Source organism: Lissotriton helveticus, chromosome 8, assembly GCF_964261635.1.
Source record: "Lissotriton helveticus chromosome 8, aLisHel1.1, whole genome shotgun sequence".
Classification (NCBI taxonomy): Eukaryota; Metazoa; Chordata; class Amphibia; order Caudata; family Salamandridae; genus Lissotriton; species Lissotriton helveticus.
The window spans coordinates 560388110-560414734 of record NC_136069.1 but is presented as its reverse complement, the minus strand read 5'-3'; positions in this window follow the sequence as shown (position 1 = coordinate 560414734).

Genomic DNA, 26625 nt, shown 5'->3' with positions numbered 1-26625 from the left:
CCTCATTCTGCTCTGGTGTGATCACCAAAGTGTCTAAGGTCTAGAGAAAGTCATCCACCAAAGTCTCACTTTGAGAAACACCAGAGTCCTCAGCATACAGCGAGGTATAAAAATTCTTAAAGACATCCATTACCCCCACTGGAGTATCCTGAATACGGCCCTCCTGGTCCAAAACTCGGACAATACGATTTGCAACACTTTTATGTTGTAATCTTTTAGCAAGAATTTTGCCAGAATTTTCGCTAAACTCATACATTAGCGTGCAAAATTTCAAATATTTTGCGGCTAGATCCTGGCCAAAAAACTCCAAAATTTTATATTTTAATATGGCAACCTTCCTCTGACTCTGATCTGTCTCCCGACTGAGCTGAATATTAGGTGTAAATTCCAATTCTGCCGCCCGTAGCTCCTCAAAACGGCTTTTGATCTGCGCCTGCATGCTCTTCCAACAATAAGCTGCAAAGATTTTTGTCTCGCCCTGTAATGCAGCTTTGAATGTGTCCCAGACAATACAGTCTGAGGCAGTTCCCCTATTGATATTCATGAATTCAGTAATCCAACAATCCATATGTTCCCAATATGATTGATCCAAGAGGAGCTTTCTCTCGAATGTCCAGGATCTAGGGAGTTTAATAGAGCGCTCCCAAGGACATTCCAACACTAATGCATTATGATCTGATAGAATCCTTGGCAGAATAGCAATGGTGGCCGCCCCTACATACTGATCAGAAACAAAAACATAATCTAAGCGGACCATTTTGTTATGAGGGGCAGAATAATATGTATAACCATCTTTGTCTTGATTATGACAGTGCCAGGCGTCAATCAGACCATGCTCTAAGACTACAGTCTGGAGGGCCTTAAAAAACCCAATATTTCCTGCCAGAGTAATTTTGATCACTTACTAAATTAAATTGGCTTGGCAAATTAATATTAACATCCGCACAAAAAAATATTGGGTGTGGCCATGCTGCTAATTCGATATTTAGGTATCTAATAACTTCCGGGCCATCTAAATTGGACCCATAGATCGAGCACACATATAAAGACCTATTGTTTATAACAATTTCAGCAACCGCCCACCTGCCATCCTTATCCTCTTTGACTTTCTTACAACAGCCTACTCCTTTCTTCAGCAGAATAGCCAATCATGGATGTCTGGCAGGAACAACCTATAAGATCATAACCAGGAGGTTTTAGAGACTCAAGCTTCCCCCATGGTATGTGGGTCTCTTGCAGACATATTATTTCAACCTGCATTGCTTGAACAATCTTAGAAAGCAGCCCCCGCGTTTCCCATCATTCAGCCCACAGATGTTCCATGAACTAAGTTGCAATCTATTCTGCCCCATTCACTAAAAAAATGATATCTTCTCTCCACTGATAGAGAACATATTTTTAATCATCATCAACCAGAAAATGAGAAAGAAAAAACTGTTACAACCCTAGCCAACACCAGTTCCACGACTAGGACTCAAAACCAAAAGAAGACTCACCCAGCACACCCACCAAACCCCCCCACCCCCAACACCCTCACCCTGAGCCCACCCCGAAACCCTCCCACCCAACCCAAGCCATCCCCCTCACCCCACTTATGTGGCAACAGGACCAAAGTCCTTGCGATGGTTTAGGTTGGTACCCCCCACTCTCCCCTGGATCCTACCCCCCCTTCTAACAACATCTGAGGGCCCGCACTGATCACCAAACGAGAAGATACCGAAAGTAAAAGAAAGAAAGAGAGATCAGATCTGCCCTCAATATAATACATCACCATCAGTGGATACCCCGACCCTAATTCACAACAAAAACAAATTGTTGTCTAAATAGAGTCCAAGAACTCCTTCGCCTGGACCTCGGAAACAAAATACTTAGTTTGCCCCTGGTAGATTACTTTCAGCTTGGAGGGGAAGAGCAGGAGTGCCTGCGCACCCTTGGCCTGAAATGGAGCAATTAGCTGGCGGAGCTGCTGCCTCCGCTCAACAGTCACTGGACAAATGTCTGGTCTGACAAAAAATGTGCAAACCTTCCCTGCCCTCTTCCTATCTGGTCTGGCAAGATCGTAAATGTTTTCCCTGGCCAAAAAGTTATTTAAGCAAATAAGAATTGTTCGTGGCTTATCTCCAGAAGAGCCAGAGATCTGCTTCTTCTTAAACGGTAAGCGATGCGCCCGTTGAACTTCCACCTGCCAGTCCCACTGCGTGACCTCCGAGAAGGCTTCAGTAAATAGTTCCACAACCAACTGCCTGACGTCTTGACTTTCCTTGCCTTCAACAATCCCTAAAATCCTCAAGTTGTTCCTTCTAGCCCTATTTTCTAGGTCGGTCAGCTTCCATACCATATCCTCCCGCTGATCTTTAATTACATCCGCAAGTCCCTTCTGAGCAGCCATTGCATCTTCTAGATTAGAGATTCGCTCCTCAGCTTCAACAATCCTGGCAGCAAAGTTAGAACAAGTATTCGCAACTCTGCGGATTGAATTTTGCATCCTACGGCAGGCTCCCTGCGTACGGGCGCTCTCCTGTCGTGTCTCCTCACGGTGGGCCATGATAGTTTGATAGATGATGGATAGAGTCATTTTCCCTGGAGGCTCTGGTGGGGCACCCATCCTGTCTCCTGCGACAGTAATAGAGTCGCCCCTATTGACTGAACCAAACTGTGCTGATAGAGAGTAATCCCACGGCATTGATGTAGAAGACCCTGGGCCACTGCTCATTGTTACCGGCCCTTAGACTTTGAGCTTCGTAGCTTTGTGAACTGTGCTGGCGCCACCAAATGAAGCCTCATCCTTTGACACCTCACTCAGATGCCATTCACTCAATCCACTGTCATAATCCGACCATTCTAGCTCTGCACCCTCATCCACTGGTGACCCAGAATGATCCGACATAGAATAACATTTGTCAGTTCCTTCAGTTCCTTCTGATTCCTTTAGATCACAAACGGTTTCTGAGGCAGGATCCAAACAAACACCCTGAGATTTCTCCTTTGCAACCATAACAGAGTGGAGAGGGACTTGAACACTTGATTGGACTACAGGTCCCAGAATGACCTGTTATGAGGACCAAGCACCAGAATGGATTTCGTTGTTCCTTGCTGTTGACAGAGAATCCTCGTCCCCCCCCACCAACACAGCGCTATTCAGACTCCAGTCTTCAAAGGTAAAAGGGCCCCGAGATGGCGGCGGCCCGCCCACCATCCGCCTCCATCTCCAGCTACCATGAGGTCAGTACCATAAAGGTTACCCCCCTCGCCCAAAGAATTGACTGTGCCCCATCGGTAATTACCCCGATCATCCTGTCGAGTCTGGCTGGGGCCGTTGTGATCAATAGCGCTGTGTTTAAATGACAATTGCCTTGTGTACAGTTTTATGTAAGATACAGCATGGATTATTTTAAAAACTGGTTAATCTTTTTGTAACAGTGAATTATTTTAAAAACAGGTCACATTTTTTTGTAATAGTGGATTTTGATTTTAAAGATTATTTAATGTATGCAACAGTTTTAACTAATCATGCATAATAAAAATGGCCTTCCCTTTCCTACCCCTGCCGTCAACTATTGTGAAGGGATAGAGGACAATGGGAGTGCTATGCATAACATGTCCTTTCCTCCCTGACGCAAATGTGAAAAATTTATATGTTACCTACTAGTCTTAACCAAAAACCACTACCTTCCCTGCCTTCCGTAACCTTACTGCAGCTGTGATTTATGCTTTCTGTCAAAGCAGACACACAAAGATACACTGATAGCCTATCAGAGAGCCCTCCCATCTATCCAAGAAGTCCTTATGACATCACAACAGTTGGAAACCATTCCTGTTGTTACCTGTTGTGATATCATAGCAAGGAGTTATGACTTTCCGAAACTGAAATAAATGATAGAGGCTATCTATGAGCACCATAAATAGCATTGGGTTCTCTAATTATTGCCCACAGAAAATGTGGAGTCTACAAAAGGTGTTGTGGTCTTAATAAGATAGAGCCAGAGAAAGATGATTTTCAGAGTCAACATTCAATACTTTAAAAATGATTTGGATCACATTATGTCCGGAAGCCATATTGACGAAATACATCATTTGCGAGCTTTGGGCAAATGGTGCTATTATTCCCAGGGACAATATTTGTGCAAGTTTTTAACATTCTAAATGCATTTGTTGCAAATGCTTAGTCCAGCATGCTAGCATCGTCCTGGTCTGGGTTGTCACCTTGTTCCCACAGCTTATATAAGGCACTCTCTATTACATTATCGTTGCTCAAAAGGTAGGTTTTCTACAACTTAGAGGCATCACTGAATTCACTGTTCCTATGAGTGTGATGATAGTATTAGAACGGCTTCATGTGATTTAGATCTGTGATTACACAGGGACGACTTACAGCTAGAAAATACTATGCTCTAGATGATACTCATTGCTGTTGACTCCCTTTGACTTAATTGAAATAGGCATGAGAAAGGTTAACAAGGCCTAAAAGTGTAGGAGTTGCTTGCATATTTGCCAATCCTTCTGAGAACCAACTTTGCAGCTTATGAGAATGAATCTGAAACTCTCCATGGAAACAGAAAATACTGTGCCAGTGACTTTAGGACCCTTTTGTAACCAACACCAGTACAACTCATTATTTCATTAGTTTAGTCTGTGTGCAGTCGTAATGCAACTTGGATGCAAAGATTTTCCTTCTGAGGAGAGAATAAAAAATGAAATTGAAGTCCACTGAAAAGAAATCTGTGGACTTATTTAAAAGTATTCATTGGGGAAACCAGTCATTGTTGGTTTGTAATAAAGGCACTCTGGTTACAAGAAACTCTGAGGCTTATTTATGAGCCTTTGCATCACTTTTGCGCCGCTGGTTCATCACTTTTTGTGGAGGGAAAAATATATATCGAGCACTACATTTATCAATGATGGAAAATGAAAATAAAAGGACTTGGGACAGTGATAAGTATCACAAAATTGGGGAAAAGAAACAGGGGAGTTATTAGAAAGGGGTTGATGAGCCCAGATAAGAACCTTGTCTATCCAAGTATGCTAAAAAAGAGGCCTATTATTAACCTGAATTAAAGAATTATACCAAGAAATATGGAAGGAGTCAGAGAGTTGGAAGAAAGGTGAACTTGAGCAGGGAAATACATCCTTCAAACTGGAGAGTAAGGGAGTGAATTGTAGAAGAATAAAATAAACACAACCTCCTTAAAAGTGAAGAGCCTAAGGAAACCTCTTTCAAAATAAAGCCATAAAAGAGAAAGAGGAAAATTGCTTCAGAAATCCAAAGGGCAGCTTGTCACAAAGTAAAAGCTCTATGTAATAATAAAAGTCTGGAGTGTTAACTCCTCTAGCAGCTTTTTTGCAAAAATGAGAGCGCTACCCACAATTTCTTACTATGCCATAAAATAAAAGCAATACATTTAGGTCCAAAACCATGCCAGGTTAATGATTGATGCATAAGCTCCAAACCAATTCTATCAAAGGCCTTCTCAGCATCTATTGTTATGGCCAAAAGTGAGGATTTAAACAGAGGGGCTTTAATGAGAATACTAAGCAGTAAATGAGAATTGTCAGATATAAGCCTGCCTTTAATAAATCCTGACTGTTTCTTCTCAATAAGATACGGGAGGAAGGACTCTAAATGAAGAGCTAGCAGCTTAGCAAAGATCTTATAATCAACATTTAACAATGAGATCCGTCTATGATTTCTACAGTCATATTTACCCTCTTTATGAATTAGACACACTATAGCTTCCTGAAAAGTACTGGACTTAGAAGACGAATCAACGAAGTGGGTGAATAAGCGAAATAAGTATGGAAGGAGAGATAACATTCTACCATTAAGCCATCAGGCCCCGGAGTTTTCCCCAATTGTAACACTTGTAACACATGAGAAATGTCCTCAGGAGTAAAGTCCTTTTCTAAGGATTGACAATCCAAATCTGTGAAAATGTTATGAGAAATTTGACCCAAATAATCTACAATAGTGGAGGACTAAGACGGTGATTCAAGAGTATACAGGGATTTATAGAATTCAAAAAATTAATCTAAAATTTTGTTATGATTAGGAACCGAACCTCCGTGCATGGTTGCAACAGAATCAATAACTCGTCTCTCTTTTCTAACCTTTAAATAGGTTGCTAAGAGATTATCTGCTTTAATTTCCCCACAATAATAACATGCATTTTTCCTAAGAAGAATACAGTTTGTCTCATTAGTAGAAATGGAGTGGAGACTTTAACTTAGCTTGAAGTAAATTATGAAGATCTAATGGCAACTTAGAAGACCAGTACTTCTGTTCCAAAGATGTTATTGTAGAGAGCAGGGCAGTATGTTCCCTAGAATGACTTATTTTAGTCCTCGAAACACAACTTAAAGTAAAGTCCAGCGCAGATGCTTTAAACGAATCCGATATGAAGGAAGGAGAATTAGAAGTGTTAATATTAAATGAAAAGATTTCAGAAGTAAAGGAGACAAGAGAACTAGAAAATTGAGCATCTCATAAGAGAGAGGTATTTAAGCTCCATCTATGCAAAGAGGGGCAAGGAGGAACCAAATTCAAGTTAGTAATAACCATAGCATGATCAAAACATTTAATTGGGGAAATATATGATAATGGCATATACTGCAAAAGAGATTTAGAAAGAAAAATGTGGTCTAAACATGAAAGTGTAATATTAGATGATGAGTAATAGGTGTAGTCCTGTACAGTAGGATTAAAGAGCCTCCAAGAATCTACCAAGGCCCTTATAGCAATGTCCGAATTAAATAGTTTCTGCATTAGTTGGGACAAAAAGGATCCATAATTTGGTTACAGTCGCCAACCAAAATAAAATATGAATCATGGTATTGTGCACTTGTTCTAGCAATAGAAAGCCAAAGAATGTGATCAAGGATCGTAGAGGCATACACATTTACACCGAAAGGGGAACATTATCAATAAGATAAGTACAATAATTCAATTTACCTCTATCATCTGTTTATTGTGGGAAAAAGTACGTTTTTGTGATTTCTTGCACACTATAACAACACCATTCTTTTTATTCAATGATGGGGAAACAAACATATTCCTCATCAAGCTTCACTTGAATTGTAAAGCGTCTAACTCAGTAATGTGGGTCTCTTGCAGAAGAACTAGGTCAGGACTGGATTTTTTTCCAAATGGGATAATATCCTTTGTCTTTTAACAGGATTAATAGATCCTTTAATATTCCATGATGTTATACAGACTTATAGATAGTAAGTAACAGGTAGAGAGCTTGAGAATGTTGACATGGAAAAGAAATGATAGAAAAAGTTGAAAGATAAGAAAGAAATTATGAAGGACTAGGAAAAGGAGAAGAATAACAAATTGAAAATAAGGGAAACTAGGAAAGGCAAAAAAGGAAAGTTAAGAAGAGAAATGGAAAGCAAGAAGAAGAGAGTGTGTATATCTAAAATGTATGACTGAAAAAATATGCCTGAATAAGTAAAAAAAGGAAAAGAAACAGGGTGATGACGACACAAGAGACAATGACACACCCAGAAGAGGGGGGAATCCAAGCCATACCAGAACCATAAATACTCAAGAGGACAGACCACACCAATGCAAATGCATAAGATAATTCTGCAAGAAGATAAAGAGAGAATGTAAAAGAAGTATTATAACATAGTGAAATACTTCTAAAAAATACATAACAAATATGCGAAAGACTTCAAAGACACCAATTTAAACCATCTAAAAATCCTAAAATGATGAACATAAATAGGAAGAGAAAAGAAAGTCAACCCGTAGAAGGTCCATAAGTATCCATGGTAACTAAAGTATGCATTGTATAATGTTCTTCTGAATCTTCAAATATTGTAGAATTATTCTTGAATGTCACTTTAAATATGCAGGGATGAAAAAGACCATATCTGGCACTGAGAGAACATAGCAGACCTTGAGGATTAAGACATTATTTTCTTCTGGCTGCAGTTGCATTGGTAACAACTTGAGATAGGAAAATTATTTGACCAAGCCAAGTGACTTGATGTTTAGCTTTAGCCACAGAAAGAACTGTCAATAACTCAGTAAACTTTAAACAAGTATAATGACTCTTCTGGATTTGGTAGGAGACACAGACAAAGGAGGACGAGGCCCGAGCCTATGAGTTCTCTGAATATTAAGCAAGTTTGACGAAGGCATATCTACCAATTTTTCACTGGAAGAAAGTAAAAAATAAGACAGGCTCACTCTCTCCAAAGATTCAGGAAGGCCATATATGTGGAGATTATTCTTCCTATTCCTGTTCTCCAAATCCTTTGTGTGTTTTTGGAGCTCGAGCAAGAGTGAATTTTGTTTGCTTCGTCCTGCAAATCCACAATCTGTTGTTGCACAATACTCTATTGATGACACAACACTCTATTAATGACCATTTGTCATCCAGATGTTGCATCCTGCTATTAGTCTCCTCGTAAACAGGACACAGTGCATGCATTTCTTCCAAAAATAAGTTCTAAAGAAATAGAGGACACAGACTTCTCTGGCAAAGGAGGATCTTGCTTTAACTTTTTGGATGCAGAAGAGGGTGACAAAACCATGCTGATAGCAGATTGTAAAGAGGCATTGCGAGGAGTTGTGGAATTAGCCATTTCACAAGGGGAGCTCAGTTGGTCTACTGTTAATAACTTTGAAACAGGACCAGCCCACAGTCTAGAATAAGATTGTCCTTTAGGAGCAAAAATAAACTGCAGCTTTCATTGTTTCCCAATAAAAATAAGAGTACAGCTTGTCAGAAGTAGCAAATTGAAGTAGAGTTGAAGGCCTATATTGCCACAGGTGCTTCACTAATCGTATCAGGAAAAATAAATGTACAGCAAAACTATACAGCCACCAGACAACATAGCCTCAACTCTCCACAGGCACGAGAAAACAATATGTTAATGAAAGCAACAAAGCTGCATCAAACATGGTCTGAATACATTTCAGGAAATGTGTCTATCTGGCCACAATGCACAGCCCAGAGATCATTTCCATATCACATATGAGAAACAACATGCACAATAGCGGCTGCATCTGTGGAAGCAGCCAAAAGTAAATAAAATAAAAAGAGCACTGCAGCATCACTTTACTTTCCCCCTCCTCCGCAAGTACAAAATGTCTTCCAAGTGGCGTTAACAATGACAAAGATGCATTGACCGGTCCGTAGTGCGGCAGAGGCTCTCCACTAGGCAGCCATCTTAGGAGGTGCAAAAGCCACACCCGGTCTTTGATTTGTAAGCTGAAAAGGGCTATACCTGAACCATGTAACACCATGAAGTGTCAGGGAGAGCGGTAGATGGTCCAGTGTTACCAGTACGTTATAGTAGTTAGATCCGTATTCCTACACAGGATTTTCTGCATCAGATCATAACTTTTAGATGGCTGAAGGCATTTGATTTTAGAATTTAGTGTGCATGTCTCTGTTAACAGGGGCACTGATACAGTCTGCCAGTCAACATTAGTTTGACGAAAATGCTAGAAATATACATGAAATCAGCAATAGAAAATAAGACTGGAAATAAAGGTTAACAATAATCATTCATTTCCATTTCCTTTATGCTAACACTAAAACATACTGAGAATTGAACATCAGAAGGAAGAGCTAAGTTGCTCTACATTTCTAAAACTCATCGAGACAAGAAAAGGTATTTGACTCTTTCTGTTGAGTTTCAAATAAAATTCCAAGGACAAGTGTATCAAATATGGAGTAACAGCTCATCACACCAGGATGGAGTTTGATTGTCAAGTGATGCCTGACTTGATAGAAAATGACCAACTACCCCAATCTGAAATGTGTCTACAAGATGCCCACTTAGGTTGTTTGGACTAACTTTAATTTAAGAGATGTCTTTACTTTGGCAACACACCCAAAGACATTGTAAAATACATGGCCAGGCAATGACAGAGAAAATACTGGGTGAATGCCCTAAGGTATGTTTGAAAGTTCAACCGTAATGGAATATCTTTGAGCTTTAAAGGAAAGTTCTAAATCAATAGCAAAATATACTTTGTGAATTTCCTTTATTGTACAGTTTATACAATGAAGGAGATTCAGTGCAGGGCATAAAGGCCATGTAGCTTTGTGCTTGACATGAGGACATTCTTAGACAGGTAGATGTTTCTTCCGATACCACTTCTGTGCACTTTGTTACTGATGGATAGGTGTGGCACAGCTGCCAGGGTGGATGACCCCAGAACGGGCATCTCACGGTTCCATTGAAGATAGCAGGTCAGCTCAGCATCAAGTGACACTGGGCAATAGCTCACTTAATCTCCCTGAGGGCCTCATCGCCTTGAGACCCTTTAGGGGAGTTTAGTTCGGACTTTACCAATGCCAGGTTTATCTTGCTTCTCTAACAATGGTCAGCATTAAGAGAGCATAGTAGGAGTTTGTGATGACCACCTAGATTATACCAATTGATACTCTCCTCATGGAGAACTCAACCAAGTGGCATTTTCTTCCTTCCACCTGGTAGCATGCAATTTATGGCCTTTCTAATGAAGATTAGAAGGTGTCTGATCTGGGATCTAAAAGCAGCTTCAATACTGTTCTGCTTTGTACTCTCATAGCTGTCTATTCCCTTGATTCCTTTTCATTAATTGCTTTTCAGCACCAGGAAAGGAAAGTACGGTAATGCATTTATGTATTATCTGAAAGTTTACGTTATTTCATTGATAGTTTCATTTCTCAACAAAGCAAAAGAAACTCTTTGTCACGTTTATCCTGATTGTTAGTCCGGAGAAAGCAATATTTGAGACCATAATCCTTTACAAAATTTTACTTTATGTTTTATCTAAATACGCCTGTAATTCAAATGACTGAGCCACTGAGGAGACTGCCATAAATGAGAAGTTGTATTACACTACACTAAATGGGCAGTGAGGTTTTAATACACTGTTACAATGGGGCATTGCTAAGGGCTTTCACCTTCCAGTGGTCCTTCTGGGAAATAACGATCTCTTAATGTCACCTCTGTCTATTCTATTTCACTATCTAAGCCTATCTTCCTCCATACCTACTGCTATTTATAAATCTGTGTCTCTACCCAGTGTTCAGGCAAGACATATTTCAGTTGTTTTGTGACCCTTTCAATGGGTAACATGTATTTAAGCATTATTTGGCATAATGTAGGCTTGAATTAGCAGGAGTGGGTAATAAAGTTTAAATGTATGCTGTAGAGAGGCCCTAAAATATGTCTTTCTCGGGGTCCACAAAATCGTAAAGATGACATAGGCTCAAGACCACCACCATACAGGGACCCCCTGGGGAAGTGAACTTTAATTTTCTTCTTTTTATTTCTCTGTCCCAACTTTTAACATTAAAGTTAGTATTTTGCAGCATAATTTGACTTGAATTAGTAGAAAGTGGGTAACAAAATTAAAAGTAGTTCCCACTAAGAGCCCCATAATAGTTCTTGCCCAGAAATTTCCAAATCTTTAAGATGACACTGTACATGGTTACTCTGCACAGAAAATGGGCCTCATTATGAGTCTGGTGGGCCAAGGGCTGCCAGACTGAAAGGGGCATGGAAGTTCAGCCAACATAGCACTGGCAGTCCGAATGCCCAATTACAACTTTTGTAGTCGGACCACCATTGCACCCCCACAATGGTTCCCTGGTGGTTGTGAGGCACTCAGGGGCTCATCAATATGCTGGTAGTGTCGCTGCAGCACCGCCATGAATATTACGAGGTTCAGGACCACCAGCGAGTCATGGAGGTCTTTACTCCATTAAAAGACTGGCGGTACTGAAACAAAGGGGACCCTACAGGTCCCCCTGTTGCCTATTTGCATGGGGATGCATGCAGGGGGGCATATGTGCATACCCCTCAATTCCTGCACAGCAAGGACTTTACATGTTTTTGGCATTCCCATTGCAGTGCTCATTTCCAGAGGCACTGCCATGGGACCAAAAAAAAAAGCCTGCCAGACACGACCAAACTTGTACTCTGTCGGGCAGTGTGCACACGGTTTGGAGGTGCAGGAGCAGGCCACAAGCCTGGCGGTCTGCTCTTGCACGGCCAAACTCATAATCAGGCCTGATGTGTTTTGGAATTTGGTACCAATATACGTGCATGATAATTTATGGAGCATACGGGCACATGCATCAATCCCGCATTTTGCGATCTCTAAATAGCGGATTTGACTGATTCGCTATTTAGAAATTGCAAAATGCAATGCTTGTAGGATTCACATAAAAGAAATGTGATTCCTTAAAATTCCTTAATTGGGACTCGCAAATTTTGAGTCGCAATTAAGGAATTGGTTCCCATTCATTCCTATGGGCCAAGGCGCCCATAGGAATCAATGGGAATTGCATGCCCAATTTGCGAGTACTCCATAGGTACTTGCAAAGTGCACATGCAATTTGAAGGTTGCAAGGTTTCAAAAAGGATACCCTGATGCACCCCTGAAATTCCCCTTTTTCCACATGTCGTGCACACACATGCCCAAGGGCATGTGTGCGTGTAAAATGTGACTTTGAAAAATGCACTTTATTGCATTTTTCAAAGCAATCACAAATTACCTTCAACTTAGGTTTGAAGGTAATTTGTGATTCCTAATAGCGAAATCGTAATCATTTTTTGCTTAATGCATTGCATTTAAGTAATCGCAATTTGCGATTCCTTAAATGCAATCGCAATTTAAGTAATCGCAATTTTTGCGATTCCTTAAGTTGCGATTTTTGCATTTGGGTTGATGCATCCCAAATGCAAAAATACCGATCGCAAAGGGGCAAATTCTGCGAATCTGCACGTTTGCGACCGGTTTTTGGTTTGATGCACGGGCCCATATTGTGTTAATTAAGCAGAGACAACACCATCAATAGCAAAATTCTCAAAGCATTGAACTATTATTCATAGATTGCCCATTTGACATCTTTGGTTATAATTCAGGTATCTGGAACTAGTACTCATGATTATAACAAGAGTCATGTTTTAAAAATAGGGCCTGATTACGAGTTTGATAATCCAACAGCCGTACCGCTGTGGTTGCAGTCTTTCGGCTGGCTAATAACAAGCAGCTCAAACCGCTGACGGAATCAACAGAGTGGTTCCAGTCTGGGCCGCAGCGGTCGGCAATGTTGGCGATGCATACTCAAGGCCACGGTTTCCCTCCGGACCGATTACGAAAGCAAAGTTGTACTGGCCGGCCCCTAGTGGCGGTTCCCCATGATGGCAGACCATCAAGGTAAGCTAGCAGCAAAACACCACAACAGTACCCATTGGATGGATTGAAAAACTACACAGCTGGTGGCCGTTGGCCAATTGGACACACCTGCAAATCATACTATAAAGCACACCTCATCCCAGGACATCATCCTTTGCCTCTACACTGCAGCACAGCAACACGGAGCAGCACATTTCGTCATATAAGGCTTCCATTTTTGTTTTACTATCCCATTTAACACCTACACAAACTTTATTTGAATTTTTTATGAATATCCCTGTGTGTTTTTGTTAGTCATTGCCGCCCAATTTAATTTCTAGTTATGTAACACCCCAACAAATCCACGCTTTTCAGAGGCTGAGTTTTCAGTGATGGTGGATGAAATCAGAAGTACTGTCATATGCTCTGGAATATATTCCAATAAACCAATGGAGCTTCTTGAATTTAAAAGAAGGAAAAATCCTACGGAAGTTAACGAAGGTGTCTCAGGCTGTACCAGTACAAGCTCTCCGCCTTGAGTATTCACTAACCAGTTCCTATTCCCGAGGAATCGCCAATATCATCAGGTGGGTGTATAATCTCCTTCACGCGGAAGAAGGAACGCTTCGATCTCTGCTCAAAAAAGAAACATTTGACTGCGACTCCTCCAAACATGTATTCTCAAAAAATGCATTAGCTGCTTTTAAGTTATCAGAGACTAACATCAACTTGTTATTAGCTTGGACACCAGCCCAGTTGAAACTCTTTTTAAAGCACTTCACTCCAAGACTTAGTTTCGACCTTGACTCTCTGTATTGCTCTAAACTGTCTTTATATAAGAATTTTACTGAAACTATAGTTTTCAAGAAACCTTAGCAATATATCACTTTTAATCTAAATCATGGGGTCAGGAGATCGATTGTTCTGCTTCGATTTGGGATACTACCTGTAAAAACCGTAACATCTAAATGGCACTTAAAAGAAAGCTCTATGTGTAATTTGTGTGAAGGAGGGGAGCAGGATTTGGAGCACTTCACATTTATTTGCCCAAATGCAAAAGTGGTAATGGCAAGAAAGAGGTTTTTACAACCAGTTTATACCAAATGTGGAATTAACTCAGCAAAGGAACTGATTATTTTATGTAAAACTCCGCCTAACGAATTTGTTTGTTACAATTTTTATACATTTTCAAAATCATTTTTAACTTTGCATTAGAATGACAATTTTAAGAAAATGGTGTAAATAATGGATTATTATGCATGAAATATTTGTGGTTCTCAGTGGAGTACCAAATCAAATAAATAAATAAACTTGAAACAGAAGAGTAGAGCTACACTTGGTTGAAACCAAAGTCCAACATACTCCTCTCAGTAGGAAAATGGAAATGTTGACCAGGATAGTCGACAAAGTGAATGCTGTAGATACTAGGCAAGGGCGGTAAATTCCGTTCCGTTCGTGGAATTTGCAGAATGTGGGTAATTTTGCGTTCTGCTGAGAACGCAAAATTGCCTATCAACTTGTTTGCTCTCTCAAATGCGTGTTCGCGAGATATTTCCCCGCGAGCATGCAAACAGCGATTGCAAACAGTAAAAAAGCATTGTGAGCAAGAAATTCCGCATGTTCGCGGAATTTCTGCATGTTCGCGGAGATTTTTTACCGTTTCGCTGAGATTTGCGTAACACGATTACGCAAATTCCGCCCACCCCTAGTAGATACCACCAGCTCACTCAGCAGGAAATTAGGAAGAGGTGGCATTACCTGAGGTTGAAGGTCTATTCTCTGGCCTCTAAGAATCACCTGGAGGCCCGGAAGATTGGTGGTGATCCATCCACCTTCCTGCATTCTGAGATCTTGACAGGAATAGCTGAGGGAGTAGGGCTTGGCAAGTCATACCTCACTAACTGTCACAACTCTTCAATGTCCTGTATACTGTCATCTCAAATGTTGCTAATGTGCGCTCTATCTACTTTCCTAACAAGTAGAAGAGATGTTTAATTGCCAGTTTCAATGTGTACTGTTGCATACAAGATAACAGGTATCAATCTTCATTACATGCCACATGTTGCAATGTTGTCTGTAAGTGTATCACTATTAAATTATAATCCCACAACCCATGATATGTGTTAATATGTAAATGTATGGTCCAGCCCAACTGCATGTTGGCAACAGGCATCCTACACTAACCATTTGTTAAGTACGGGGAAGTAGAGATGGAAATGGCTACAACTATTATGAGGCCATGATTCTGTAACTCTAAACAAGATGCATTAGTGTTGTATTCCAATACTCACTTGTCAGCCATGTTACAACTGATGTTCACCTCTCATGGAGTTACCCATTTGTCAAATGTGGAGAAGTAGATATATAAATGACTACAACTACCATGACAACCTGTTACTGTAACAGAAAACATGTTGTGTTTACCCATCCCTCACTTTGTCAGCTATGATACGACTGTTTTCCACTTCTCATTGACTGAGAAATCCACATACAATGCTCTATGCAGAGACATGTATGCCTACCTAGTTGATGTTGCCCTGGTCTCCCTAAATAAGATTATTGATGGCATGAGTGACACCATACCAAGTGTGCAAATCAGATATATGTAAGGCATGAAGGTAACTCAGCTGAATATAAGTGGCAGATGACCCATTGACTCTGCCTTGCTCACAGGATGACTAATGCTAAATAAACAAACAAATTGTATGTTTGCCTGTATTGTACACAACTAACCCTTGGAATGGTCAAATACACATGTTACTTCTACACTGTGTTGGCGTAAATGTTTGGGAGATGTCATGTTCAATCCTTAATTCAAAATGCAAAACATCAGCACATCTAAAGAGCTGCTCAATTCCATTGCATGCTTTGAATATCTCTAAATGTCTTTTAAATAAGTTAAATACCATGAGATAGATAGAAATAGTAATATCTACCAATTTTGTTTATTCCTAGGTCTCTAATTACTGTGACACAACGGATGTGGATGTAGATCCCTCACTTCCACCAATAACAATGTTCTTTATTTCTCAACAGGTTGATCTAGCACAGAACCTGGCCAGAGCTTGGCCACCAAACACACTCCCACTTCACCCCAGGATCAAGCCCTCAGTGATGACAGCACTCCTGGAGATGTGGACATGGATGACCTTCCTAGCACATCTGGTCAGCCTGGGTCGACGGAAACAGTGGGTCTCACTGTCGCCATAACAACACCTCACACCCCAGCTGCAGGACTTAGCAACCCCTGCCCCCTAATGTGTGTACCTATCACAGTCACTAACATCTTATGCCAACCAGTCCTGTACCTCAAGGAGACAATGACCAACCCAGTCACTGAGGAACCAGGACCCAGTGGGAGGGTGCAGCCTGGGCCTAGGGCACAGGTCCCTAGAAATAGGGTTCATGGGAAGGTAACTGTGGGCCCGCTGAGAGAGCCAACTGGGGCCCCTCACACACAGATCACCATCTTGGGAGCCTATTAGGACTCCAAAGGAGTGATGGGCCAGGTACTAACGGAAATCTGGGAGATGAAGCAGCTTCAGAGGGACATACACTAGGAGCTGGCCACCTACAACACCAACATGGGCCACCTCATTGGGGTGCTGCAGGACATCAACACTGCCCTCTGCTGGGCTTTTCCACTACCATCTACCCCTTCCTGTGGTCCAACTACATCCGGCACATCGACATCTATGGCAGGAATGAAGCCCTGTCTCAAGAAGACACATCTGCATACACCCCTGTCTCAGCAGCTGCAAGCCCAGCTGCAAGAGGGGGTGTCCACCTAAAAATCCAGGCAGAGTCGATAGCAATACACACACCACCGCCAGAAAGAAACCTCACACCTAATTTCCTCCAGTCCGTTTAACACATTTAGGGCCATATGTATCAAGCCGTTTTTGACTCGCAAAGGCCGAAATTCGCAGAATTTTGGCCTTTGCGACTCGCAAACGGCCGTTTTGCATGTTTTGGGATGTATGAAACATTCCCAAAATAAGGAATTGCAAAGTTGTGCGATTCCTTATTTTGCCATAGCATTTAGGGATTCGCAATTTTGCGATTCCTTACTGCTATGTATGTAGCATTTTTGGCTAGCAAAATATGGTTAAGAATTCGCAAATTACCACCAACTTTTAGTTGATGGTAACTTGCGAATTCTTCCAAAAATGCATATTTTGTCATTTTTTAAGGTGGCATGTGATGCACACACATCCCCATAGGGCATGTATGTGCGCCATATGCACACACATGTACATTTCAGGGGTGCAGCAGGGTGTCTTTGAGACACCCCTGCACCCTTGAAATAATTCTCAAAATGCCATTAGCAAATTGCGAATTCGCAATTTGAGAATTATTTCGCAATCATTCCTATGGGCCTCCTGGCCCATAGGAATGCATTGGAAAATATTCCATAATTGCGAATTCACAAAATGTGAATTCGCAAATAAGGAATATTAAGGAATCGCTAAAAAATAGCGATTTTTTTCATACATACCATTTTGCAATTCCTAAAGAGCGATTCCTTAAAATTCGCTATTTAGGAAATGCAAAATAGTTTGTTGATACATATGGCCCTTACTTAGTTAACTATTTCTGGACACTTTTATATATTTGATGGGAGTAGTAATTTGGAATTTGTCTCTTACAGCTGTGGCTTCATTAACTATAACTTACTTCTTCACTTTCGGTTTTCTCTGTTTTGCTTTGCACATTGTTTATTTTCTGCTTGTTCACTGTAATAAATACACTAGTCATAAACTCATTGCCACCTCTAGCGTCTCTCACATCCAGCAATGTATATATACTCCGATGTAACTTTACACTGCCACAATATGCCTACTTGTGTAAGCATGGATATGTTGAATGTACACAATATATAACTCTGGATCACAACCAAGTCACACCAACATACCAGTGCCTGGTCTTATAGCATTATAGTATGTTTATTCCATTGATCCAATCATATGCTGACATGATGTCAGAAACATAGCACATCATGCATGGCTCAAATATTCTGTATCAGTGATAACATTTTCAGGTGCAGACCTCCACAACATGCACACATCAAACAATTTTCTATTGAATAGCCAGCATACAGAATAGGTCTATATCATAAGCTGGAGCCATGTCACCTACCTCACAAAAGGAATCCCACATCATTTAAACCAATAAACAGACACATGGCAGTACAGCAGTTTCTGATCACAGGGTCATTATAATCCAGTGTTGCTGAATCTGGTGGAATGTCACAAATAAATGTCAGTGATGTACCACAAGTACTTTGACCTACAATGAGGGGCACATAAACAGCTACATGCAGTTCATACACAATGAAGATTTTGCCAATGTTGAGGCAGAACAGCATTATGTGGGCCCAACACAACGTTGTGTTAGAGCACACACATTTAGAATTAGAACCACCACACCATAAGGGACAAGTCCAATGGAACACTCTTAACTTCCTTCCTATCACTATGCAAGCTGTCTTGGTTGAGGTTTTGTACATCCAAAGTCTGTGACAGACATTCACATTAAAAATGCATGTCCAATTCATATGTCTAAACAGCATCATATACCTGCTAACGTCATAACTCTGAAATGTTCAAATGAAGATGCCATGGTGAAGGTACCTAAAACAGACATTAGCTATGAAGCTATACATGTGACACAATTCACATAGTCAACTTCTAGAGAACACAGTACATTACAAAATTCCAAGCTAAACAAAGCAACACTAACAAAAGTGAACGTGTCATAGCCTTCACCAGATTTTGTCAGAGCTTTATATTTCCAGTATCTATCATAGTCATCCTCCTCACATCCTTACAGCAAGAGTTGCTTAATAGTCAGAGTCATGGGATCTCACAACATACTTACACCCATGAGATGAAGTTGTCGATGAGATCTTGACACAAGTCAGCTCCTTACCTTTTTTACCACAATCATCATCATTTGGCATTTCAGGATCCTCATCCGGTGGGTCAGAATGGTCTTTATCTATATAAGGGATATTCCGTCGCAGGGCAATGTGATGGAGCATGCAGCAGGCCATGGTGATTTGACATATCTTCCTGGGTGAGTAGAGGAGGGCTCCCCCAGTCTTGTCCAGGCATCTGAATCTGGCCTTCAGGAGCACAAAAGCCCTCCCCAATGGCCGCTGTGTTCTTTCATGCACCTCATTGAAGTGGATTTTCCCTGGTGCATATTCCGCAGGGGTGCCAACAACCATAGATGGTTGCGATAGGCTGAGTTTCCTAGATGGAAGACAGACAGAAGTACAACAATAAGTCACACACTTTCTGATTATAGTACCTGACATTACCCACACAAAGTCACGACAGACTAAACTTACCGACAAGCCAGGCCCTATCCGGTAGCAATTTTGACATCAGCTGCTGTATGGTGCTGTTCCGCAGTATGAAGGTATCATGGGCTGTACCTGGGAACTGGGCACATGTTTGAGAAGGTCAAATGTGGCAAGCAGACAACTTGCACGTTGATGGAAATTGAAGTGCTCCATGTTACAGTAAACTTGTTCCCTGGCTTGCGGTCATACTAAGGCAGAAAGGTGCCATCAATGGCTCGGCTCCAACCACATGTGGGATATGTCCAAATCAATTGAATTCTCCCTTCACAGTTGCTAAATATTCCTGTCTGGGGAACTGGATGTAGCTTTCCATGAATCTCATCATTGCTGAGAGCACGTCTTATAGTGCACCACTGAACATTGGTTGTGACATACCACAATATATAGCCACAGTGTATTGAAAGGAAACTGCGGCCAGAAAATACAATACTGCCATAAGTTTCACAATTGGTGGGATACATGTAGGATAGGTGACTTGAGGAAGGAGATCAGACTCCAACTGATGACATAAGTCCCATATTGTTTGCCTATTCAAACAAAACTTCTTGGTGATATGCTTTTCTTCCATGGTCTGAAAGTCTGGAAATGGGCTGTAAACCGGAGGCTATAGCCTGCTCCCCCTCCCATGGTATCTATGTGAGGAGTGAAAACAATTTTAAACATTGGTCACAGTTTCAAGGGTAACATATATAAAGAGTAAACCAAAAGTCCTGGGAGAAAAAATAACTGCTTCATAAAGCATTACAATTAATTCACATATTCCTTCTAGTGCAGCGAGTCATGTGGATCCCTCACTGGTATGCAGAGGTTAAAGAAGATAATACTAGTGCTCTTTTGATTGTAGTGTGGGTGAGCAGTTAGGCTTATCAGAGGGTAGTGCTAAGCTTATGCTGTACTCACTGAGGCAATACGTGAGACACACACTCAAGAATAAATCCGAGATCCATTTATAAAAATAATATTAATTGTTATGTATTTTTAAGACCAACAACTTTGATCTACGGTAAGTGCTTTAAAAGTTACATTTTTGGGAGTTCGGAAAACATATCACTATTGCGCATAGTTACAGACTAATAAAGTCAATGCAAAATGTAAATAAAATCAGGCAATTATTTCACGAAGTCCACCTTTTCGTTTCAGGTCGACAGCGAGACCACGTATAAAGTTTCAGGAGCAGAAGATAGGAGCATCCCAGATTTGACTGGGCGTAGGGTGCTGAAGGTTTTGGTAGCTGGTGTGCTACGCTGTAGTTGGCTACCTGGATAGAATCTGCACATGAGGACTCAGAGGCAAGTCCAGTGTGTCCCCCTAAAGGGAGGAGGTTGCAAGGGTCAAAGAACCATATGAGCACACCTGGTTAATTGTTACGGAGGCCCGTACAGCCAGGGGCAGAGCAGATAGGTCAGCCGGGCATCATGGGTCAAGAAGTCCTCACTGTTAGGAGCAGACAACTGGGAGAGGCAATTTTGGGACAGTTGGTCCACTCAGGGTGTGAGTCTCAGGGATGTCGACATCCCTGAATGGTGCTTGGTTCTAGGGTAGTTGTAGTCTAGCACAGACTCTTTGTAGGCTGTCCGATACCCCGGGTATTGGTATGATGCATCTCCAATAGGTCCTGGTGTCTCCAAGCTTAGTGGAGAGACAGACCTGACCCTCCGAAGCTGATGTACTTCTTTTTGTGTGGGTGCTGCTTCAACGTCCTCAGAGAATAGCATGTTGATGAACAATAATCAGTGGCAATGGTGCCTGTGGTGTGCAGGGGAGTAATTCCATTACTCCAAGGGAGATTCTTGGCAATTTCACGAAGGCTGGAGGAGCTCCAGGGTTCTTGGACTCTTCATAAGTTCAGGATAACATAGCATACCCCAATTATCAAGTTCTCAAGGTCGCAGGCAGGGTTTAGCACCAAATTCTTTTGCAGCAGGTCTTCAGTTCTCGGGCAGCGAATCTACTTTGTCCATTTCTTCTTCTTTTCCATTGCTCCAAGTTTCCAGGTCTAGGGCCGCCACCTAAATACTAGATTTAGGGTAGTTAAAGGGAGTGTCTCAGAGAGTGCAGGCTTTCGCTCCCTGAGTTTAGAAACATGTACGGTGGTGGCAGGATAGCTATGACTAGTCAGAGACCACACCAGTACTTGGTAGGTTTTATGGGGACCCTCTAAAGGGTCTCCTGTGTGTATTTTTCAATAACTCCAACACTGGCATAGGTAAGGATATATTAAGACTGTAGGTGGGCGGTGAACTCCACTCCGCTGGTGAAATAACAGAGTTTTTGGCACTATGAACTCTGTTTGGAGAGCGTAGTTCAGCAAACTCTACCTGCCACCGGCAGAGCACAGTTTACCGGTGGGAGGACCTTGATTTTCATGTTTTATTGTTTTAGGTATTGTAGCGACTGATGCCACAGTTATGGTGTTGCATTCTTTAAGTTTTGAATGGTCGAACTATCTTCCTGGTTGCCTTGTTTTATTGAGTATTGTCCTTTCAGTTACCCCTGGCAGCTATTGTGGTTCTTTTTTATCACACTTGTGTGGGGTTGCTTTCTGCGATTTGTGCCATGTCAGTGTGCTTCAGTGATCGCTGTCACGGATGTATGACATTACAACGGATACTTTTACAACGCCTACCTTTACATCGCAAGTTTTACAACGCATACCATTACAACGCATAGTGCTTTGGGGCGCTGGATAGTGAATAGTTTAATTTACTATTCCAACTCCAGTCCCCGTGGATAGTAGGGAAGGTGTTGGATAGTACATTAAACCTATTCCCTATCCTAGAGCCTCCCCCAGCGCAATGCGTTGTAATGGTTTGCGTTGTAAAAGTTGCGTCGTAAAGGCACTGCGTGGTAAAAGTTGCATTGTAAAGGATGTTTACCTCCTGGCTGCTGCCGCCTCACCGCTGACAAACTTTTGCTGGCGTGAAATGATGAATAGGTGGAGATTACGATTACAGGTCCAGCCCTATTGGGAACTTGTGTGTGAGCTGATAATTCGTAGCAGTATTTAGAAATCTCCTTCATGGTGAATAAGAGATTCATGGTAAAGGAGCCAGACTTCATCCGTGTGATGGGAAAAGGCTCACAAAGGGAGTGAGCTCTAGGCTCTATGCTCTGGCAAATAGCAAATCGCCTAGGTGGGTATGAGTAGGCATGTGTGATCTTTACTGCTCAAACATTGCTTCGGTTTAATAATCTAGGGTCCTGATACGAAGCATTAATTTGAACTTCATTAATTTGTTTCTCCTTTGACTACGTTTTTCTTTCATAGGTTACGAGGACTATGGATACAGGTATGAACAGGATACCAGTGCCAATGGAGCAATTAGGGGTACGCAAAGCAGAGAAATATTTGAATAGACTGAGTGCCTTCATTTTGAAATCATTTTAAGTTTTGATGATAATTCACATAGTACTCAAACACACTGGTATATTTATTTACACATCTTGTTTTTGAAAGTCTTCCTTCCTTTTGCAACTGATTTTATCCTGCATCCATATTAGTTAGTTCCTGTTGTATCTGAGAGGTGCTCATTCGGGTGGCAGACAGGATCTTCGGGGACCCGCATGCTTTTTTGTGAGAGCAAGACTACTTCCTTTTGCTAAATAGCAGCAGCTCCATTGTAGGAGCATTCTGAACTGGGCAAAGTTAGTGTGAATCAAAATGCCAGCACCTCAACCATATCAGGGCTGAATAAATGAAAAAAAGTGTTTCCTTTCAGGACAGCCTCTTAGCAGGGCCTGACAGCAAAATGGAAAAGCTGTAACCCAGATGCAGAACACAAACACGTATGGATTCACACGGCATATACTCAGTTCCGGACAGATTCCAGTAAGTGTTACACAAATATGTTAGTGCCACAGCACAACCAAAGTTATGATTGCGTTTCTTTTCTGTATGTCCCGGATTAAGCTGCATTAAACCAAAAGGTTGTGTGAGCTACATTTGATAGTTGCATTAATTATCATGAGGATTTTTCTTTGCCATTTAAGTGAACACAAGCAAACAGCAAACACACAGATTTAACACAGATGTCAAACTGTTTGCAGTTCTTTTGTACCACCTAGTGGATGAAGAGTGATGTTGCTGTGTTCACTTGGGCTTGTTTCTGTAATTGAATGCTGTGCTTATGGCACTGGTATATTAATTAGGTATGGCTAAGAAATACTCCGCCTGCTTGCGTAACACTGCAGAATTTGTCGGAATGTTTTGGTAACTCTGCGGAATTCTACGAAGTTAAACTCTGCCCAGGGGTAATTAAGACAAGATGGTTGGTACCAAACATATTAGGGTACAGTGAAGCCATCATGGAGCAAGAACACTTGTAATGACAATATCTAGCTCATGTACTCTTTAGGGCCTCCCTGTGCACTTACAACATCCAATAATGGCTCAGATATTGTTGGGTCATATTTGCTCCTGCAAATATGTCCCCGAATGGGTTGTAGTGCAACCTGTGTTAGTGCTGTAAGACCTGCAGTAGGGGTGACTTACCTATATGGCATGCAATGTAGGATGGGATGGAACACAGGGATGTGTGCTATGTCCGCTCTTTGGTTTTCTCTTCACCAAGGCACACAGCCTGCAATGGCAGCTTGCATAGTCTTGGTGAGGGGTCTCTGGGGTGGCACAATTCATGCTGCTGCCTCAGTGTCAATTATGGTACAGTTTTGAGAACACGATCTGGCACTGGGGACCTGATTAGCAGGGACCCAGTGCACTTACACTTCAAAATCATGTTAGGCGTCAAGCAAAAAGGGGCCTAACCATTTAAAAAGATGTTTGTGCCTAAAATTGTCTACTATCAACATCAACCAATAATCCCCATTGTGGCATTCACGTGTATCTGTAGCAGAAATGTGCACAGTATCCTTTCAGAAATATAAAATTTGCATTATGATGAGGAATTTCAGAAAATGTTAGGTCAAAAAACTGTCAACCGCTGTGTTCAATGCACCATGCACCTTTTGCCTTTATGCACATTAGTGCACTACACAGATGATTTGTGTGTTGAAAATTACATGGCAATAGGGTATTACAAATGTAAACATGTTAGCCCTCATTTGTAGTGATAGAGACACACTTAACAGTCACTAATACAATAGTTCCAACTGCTAAAATGGTGGATGGCTGAGCTTGCATAGGGGAACTTTGGGACGACCTCCGCTGGTGGAAGTTGACAGTGATGTGGGCGGTTTCATCCACGGTGGACACATCCATAGGCTAATGTCGGTGAAGGTTATGGTCCACTGGCTGTGTTGTCTACCCTGATGACCGTGTACTTGGTTTACATGTAGGTCACAGTTTAAAAAATAACCCACTTGCCTCCTGACACTGCTGCTATCAACACCTCCTCCACTTTAGCTGCTGTTTGCTACCTCTAGGGGCAATCATGTCAGGTGAAGCGGGTGAAAGGACCCGTCCTTTCTCTCCATGGGAACTGGAGACCAACGTTGGAGAGGTCCTTCCCCTGTATGGCCAGCTATATGTGTCACCAGAGGAACAGGTAACTACCTCAAAGACATTTTTTTGCCAACTTCATCCGTTCTATTCCCATAGGCTAAAATGTGATTCTGATTCCCAGAGTGAATTCCGATTATATTTTGTTAAATGTTGTGGTCCATATATAAGACAATTATGTAATGGATCATGGGGCACTGTACTTTGTGGACTTAACATCACCATTGTGATGTGTGATAAGCCCTATTTCCTAATTGTGTTGCATGCACATATCTATGCATTAATACATTTCATGGTACCGATATTTGCTATTCAGATCGTGGTAAATGTGCAAAGATAGTTATAGGCTTTACAGCAGGAGCTGTGTCTGTATACTGTAAGAAGCAGTTGAGAATGATGTTATCTATGCGTACAGTCCAACATATCACTCCGTACACTTCGGCTTTGCCACACTGTTTCCTGGGAGCTAGCTATACCAGACCCTTTCAGAGTACCACACAACCTTGAGGTCACATATTGTATGGCTAGAAAATGTACTTTTATGGATTGAATTGGTGGAAATGTAATGTTCATGTGGTATCATTATGCTTAGCCTTCAGAGACCAAGGCCTGGCAATGAGCTGTGCCCATTATTGCCCATGGCACAGGCTGGGGTAGAGTTACTGTGGTAATACAAGTGATGCACAGAGTAATCTTCCTGGAGACCTGTGGGTCCCTAAATGTTCCCAAAATGAGTTTTCTGAACCACCAGTAGCCCTGATTGCTTTGACATGAACTACATTTGGAATGGTGACCGAGGTAATCCCTGACCTGATACTTCTTTCCATTAACGCACATTGTCAATGTATGTCATTTACTTATGACAGGCCCCTTAGTCCCACAGGTCTCTTAACAATTTTCCATGAATCTTGCTTTCACTGTACAGTCGTATTGCACATGTGACACATTAATAGTGCCGAAAGTTGGTTACTTCTGAAGAGATTTTGATATGTGAATCACCAGCTTTGTTACATTCAATCCAATCATACAAGACGTACAATGGTATGTTGATTGGTATCCCTGTAACTGTGCCACATATGGCTGAAGGTGTGTTCTGTGAATACAGTACAAACCACACAAACTCAATCAGACGTGGTATTGTATCCAATTAAGTAGTCCACATGTCTACACATCCCTACAGAGGAAGCTCTTATTTACACACATGCCGGCCCTTTCATTGTGACCTTAGTCTTAGGATGTAGTCTATACTATGGCACCAGGTTCTATGGACTGTATGCATCCGCATGCATCAAATCAATGGGCCTGGCTGTAAAGGTGTCTGTACAGCCCATTGCAGGAAGAGGTGGGAGGACCTGAGGCGCTGGGCTAAGAAGATCGTGGCAGTCCAGCTGTGTAAGTCCTCCCAACGTGGATGGGGTGCGTGCCAGTTCAGGCAGTGGCCTAACTGGAGCTTGATGGGCAGTTGAGGGCCCAACAGCAGTTACAAGGGGGTGAGTCCTGGCCAGATGCATACATGTTACATTGCCAACTTTGTGTGTTACAGGCTGGCATTTCCCCATCAAGATTTGGGGTGGCCCATGTGCGACGTGCAAGAAGAGTTATTGTTTGTGTAGGACAGGTAGTAGGTGCTTAAAGATCTGCCGTCCCTATTGTCTTAATGAACAG